Source organism: Vombatus ursinus, unplaced genomic scaffold (genome assembly GCF_900497805.2).
Source record: "Vombatus ursinus unplaced genomic scaffold, bare-nosed wombat genome assembly UNPS02014768.1, whole genome shotgun sequence".
NCBI classification, from domain to species: domain Eukaryota; kingdom Metazoa; phylum Chordata; class Mammalia; order Diprotodontia; family Vombatidae; genus Vombatus; species Vombatus ursinus.
In genome coordinates, this window is record NW_020954546.1 from 32,522,599 (window position 1) to 32,527,792 (window position 5,194).

Sequence of the window (5,194 nt, forward strand, 5' to 3'; positions counted from 1 at the left end):
TGAACATTTTTGTTAAGTGTTGGATGGTCTACAACTGTTTAATCTCATTACAATTCCAAGCCTGATTCAGGGTTGGTGCAGAACATGGGGTGAATAACCTTCTATAAACCTGAGCCTCTCCAATTTAACAAGGCTGGACTTTGGACAACAGATGGGCAGTCTATCACTGCCCACGTACTGAAAACCTTGCCCAACTTGGAACTGCCAGAATTTGTGCTCCAATGGTGTAGCCTTTGACAGCCCAAGGTCAAAGTCACCTCCACCCTACACTAAGTCATGGGTAGGACTTTGGCAGGGGATATTAGAGCTCAACTGCTAATACTTTTTAAATGATAATAGTAATTTTTTTCTTTATTTGTGTCTCTCTTAATTTTTTCACCATACTCATATCCATTATTTCCTTAGAGTCTCACAAGATCTTCCTCTACCTCCTGACAACTCCTATCCTTGACCCTCAAAACAGACATCTCCCAAGGAGTTGGGACCAAATAATGAAAGTAAGACTGTGGGATGACTTGGTCCCAAGGCAAGCTGATGGCCAAGGACTAGATCTGGCTTATCTTTTAAACTAGGTTTCTTTCAATGATGACATCCTATCTATGTAGGGGGAGATGGAAAGGAGAGTTTCTAATTAAACTTAGGAAAATTGGCTATTAAATATTAAGGAATACAGATAACTTAAAGCTAGGTGGAGTAATCTTTCAGGCCTCGTCAGGAAGTGGGGAAGCAATAATACCCATAATTGAGTGTTTCTGTGGTTTTTGGATTTGATTCAATATAACAAATACTAATTAAGCACTCACAATGTATAAACTATTATGAAGGACAAGCATGGTGACATCAGAACCCTGATTCTCCTAATGATTTATCAGTGGAAGCAGTGTTGGTAGATGGAGGAAAGTCCAACATCCTTGGTTTCCATGAAGTTTGGGCTTCACGGAAGGAGCCATGCACATTTGTCCCTCTATGGCATTGCTCCTTCTACGTCATTCATTAATTCTTTCATTCAACAAACAGTTAAAAACACCTACTTTGTGCCATGCACTGTGCCAGGGTATAGATTTGGATGAATGGATAGGACTTGAGCAGATGGAGCTGGAAGGAAGGGAAGATGGGTGCTGAAAGCAGAAAAATCCTAATCCTAACCTGTTTCCCCCAGCTCTATGCCACAAATTTCTATACTCACCAGTTTTCAGACCTTCCTCTAGAGACATAGAGAAATAGTTGGGGAACAGCTGCTCCCCAAAATTCTTTGCACATGGCAGAGTCCTGCTCAATAATCTTCAGTGGCTCCCTGTTGCCTCCAGGATAAACCACATGGTTTTTACCTTGGCATTCAAGACCCTATATAATCTTGCCCCCTACTTACAATTTAATCATTACCTTCCACTACTGTGCTCTAGCCAAACAGACTTTTCCCCCCTACCTTTGGATCTGTGTTCATTCTCTTCAGCTTATTTGAATTGCCCAAACCTCTCATTTTAGAGATGAACACACTGAGATCCAGAGAGGCTATTAGTCCAAGATCACACAGGGAGTAAGTAAATTGGGATATACACCTTGATCCTTTGAATCCAAATACAGGGCTCCCTCCACCATACCAGGATGGATGGCTCTTTCGTTTGCCTCCTCTCTGCTTGTCTAACTGAATGAAAAATTGAGTCTGGTCTCAAAGGGTCTCCTATGATTCTTCCCACTTTTTCTTGCCTTTAAGGGATACAAGGACAAAAAGGCAGAAAATCTTGCTCACTAAAGACAAACCCTAGCCATTTCTGTCCTGGAAAGGAAGAGCCAAGAGCTTATTTGAGTTGTTACGTATTCCTTACAGCTGTACCCTTTTAAATATTTATCTTGGCAAATGACACCAACATCTTTACAACTTATTTTAATTATGTGCCTTTTAAGCAAACTAAGCTGTAAAACCAGCTCTATCTGTTGAGATTTATGAAATTCATAGCCTGACTCTTATTAAAAAAAAGAACCCACTGAGAATGTTAGCCAGGGGGATACACACAGGCAGGAATGAAACATCTTCCTCCTTCCTCTCAGTGGTTTCCAACCTGTTCTAGATGAGTTGCCTGAAAAATGGAAATAGAAATCCTTCTATTTTCCAAGGTTGTTTGTTTGTTGTTTTCCCATTTGGAAGACCCACAAAGTATTTTAAGGTGGAAGCTAGTGATGGGGCAATCTCAGATTGGAAAACTGAGGCTCTGACTGGACTGGATTCCTCAGAGGTAAATATGATTCAAAGACAAAGGGAAAGGACTAGATGACTTCTGGAGGTCTCTATAAGACCCAGGTCTAGGTGGCACAGTGGATAGAGTATTGGGCCTGAAGTCTGGAAGACTCACCTTCCTGAGTTCAAATCTGGCCTCAGACACTTACTAGCTTTGTGACCTGGGGCAAGTCACTTCACCCTGTTTGCTTCAGTTTCCTCACCTGTAAAATGAGCTGGAGAAGGAAATGGTAAACTGCTCCAGTATCTGCCAAAAAAAACCCTAAATGGAGTCATGAAGAGTCAGACACAATGGAACAACAATGTGGGGATGACATGCTATTAGGTAGAGTTTTGAACTGGTTGAAACTATTGTAGAAAGCAACTTAGATTTATGAGAAATAAGTTAATAAATGGTTTATACTTTTTGACCCAACTTCTCAACTATTGGGCATAAAACTCCAATGAGGTCAATGACATATATGTCAAAACATTCAAAGTAAAACCTTTTTGTAGGGAAAAAAAAAGTAGGTGCCCATGGATTGGGAGATTAATCATTTTAAAAACCACTAATAATAAGCCTTTTAAGCACCTACTACATACCAGGTACCACGCTAAGCACTTTACAATTATTTCATCTGATCCTCATGACAACCTTTTGAGGCAGGTGCTATTATCATCCTCATTTTGTAGTTGAGGAAACAGAGGTTAAGTGACTTCTCATGGTCTAAGGCTGGATTTGCACTCAGGTCTTCCTGACCTCAGGCCCAGCAGTCTATCCACCTAGCCAAACAAGTTGTAGCAAATCAATGTAATACAATATGGACAGTGTGGTGTAGTGGAAAGAATCAGAATACTTGGGCTCAAATCCTACCTTATTATGTGACCTTGGGCATATTGCCTAACTTCCGTAGGCCTCATTTTTCTCATCTGCAAAATGGGAGGGCTGATCCTAAATTATTGCACCATAATGTGACAAGGGTTTTGGCACATACACAGAGCACCTGAGATGGTGTCTCCACACATGGAAACTCTGAGGATCCTGTTTCCAGGAGAGTCAAGAAAATGCACATGTACATTATTTCCAGTACCTTGGACAGTACCTTGCAATTGTTATGTCAAAAGCTAAATATATATCAATAAAAAATTTGGGTTTTTTATCCTCAATGCTTAAAGTTAACCAGAAGCAGTACTTTGGCATCTCCTTTTCTCCAGCTGAAGATGTCAAGCTACTCGGGAACCTGCAGCATTTCTTATAAAGCTGCTCCAATCTGTAGAACTAGATCAAAAGTCACTATCTCCTGCTCTAAATGTCCTCATGTGTAAAAAAAAGAAGTTAGAATACTACTGTGCTTGGCACATAGGCATGGGGACTGGACTTGTGCTTTCATCATCAGTATAGGGAGTTCCCAGTGAGAAGCCTGATCTATCGATGCAAACTGATGCCTACTGCATGACTAATGCTGTTACAGAGTTGACTAAAGACTGAAATAGGTTAAGTGACTTGCCCTGGGTCATACAACCCATATGTGTCAGAGACTGCACTTGAACCCAAGTCTGGCTCTGGGGCCAGGTCTCTGTCCACTATTCTCTATCCACAATGTCTCTCACTTATAGTATAGTATAGCATATAGTAGAAACTTAATAAATACAAGATGTCCCAAAAATCTTTGTGCAGTTTTAAGCTTTAGTAAAGATATAATATGTGAGTTAAAGAGTGAGCAAAACTATTTCCAGAGGTATGTTGGTAAACTATTTCCAGAGTTGTCTGGAGGTATGGGTGGGAGGGGAAAACATGCTCAACACTTAAATTTACTAGGCATTATTGACTTTTTCTCTATCACTTTCTTAAGTCTAAACTTTCAACAAAACAACAAATCAAGCCCTGATTTGAAGCATTTGCTGATTTCCAAAGTATAAATGCTCATCACACTAAAAATAAGATGACTCCAGTACACCCTGCCCATCTCTCACCTTTCCCATTCTTCCCACTGGAAAGCTCCTATATCTCTCCAAGGCTTACCAAGCCTCCTCCATTTTCCCTCAGTGTTAGAAGTGACAGACACCTCATCTTGGTCCCATTCTACAGACTGAGAACTTTGGAGTAGAAAGCATTAAGGGCTCCCTTAGGATGAAATTGATAGCAAACAAGCAGAGAGCTAAAACGTTTGTGAAATTCTATTAAGTTTATTTATCCTGCAAAATAGACTGTATTAACTGATATCATTCCTAGGGGTCCAATTATCTGGAAATGATGCCTCCTTATCCTCCCCCTGCATCCTTCCATTGTTTTGAGAAATATGGTGAGATTTGATAGGATTAAAGGGGAGGGTGGGAGAGGGTGGAACTTCCCTTATAATTCTTTATTATAAGGAATGGATCTCTGGCAGGAGTTAGGGGAGAGTTATAGAGGGAAACGTGAATTAGGTCAAGTCAACAAGCATTTATTAATTGCCTACAGTGTGCCAAGCACTAGGCTAAGCCCAGTATATAGTCCCTATCCTCAAGGAGCTCATAATCAAATGGGAGAGATAACATGTAATAAACTAGGCACAAAGAAGACATATATAGGGTAAATTGAAGATAAACTCGGAGGAAAGGCACTAGTATTAAGGGGGACTGGGAACGTTTGCTTGCAGAAGGTGGGATTTATAGGTGATGTAGGAACACAAGACATTGACAAATTTTCTAAGTGTATCCTGGATTCCTGGCTTCCAGGTGGCCACCAGTGGCTTCCAAGTGGCCACCACCACTACAAGGTGGCTCTTTGCTGCTCCAGACCAGAGAAATAAAACGAAGAAATGACCCCGATCTAGGTCGCTTTGCCCGGCGGGAGGCAACCTTTCGCTACCATCCGGGGGCGGGCCCTCTGTTCTGGGGGTGGGGCCTCGGCTCTGGGGGCGGGGCCTCGGCTCTAGGGACCTTCTCTCGCACAGCACCACCCCGCGTCCTCCTGCGCCTGCGCGCTGTAGCCTTGTC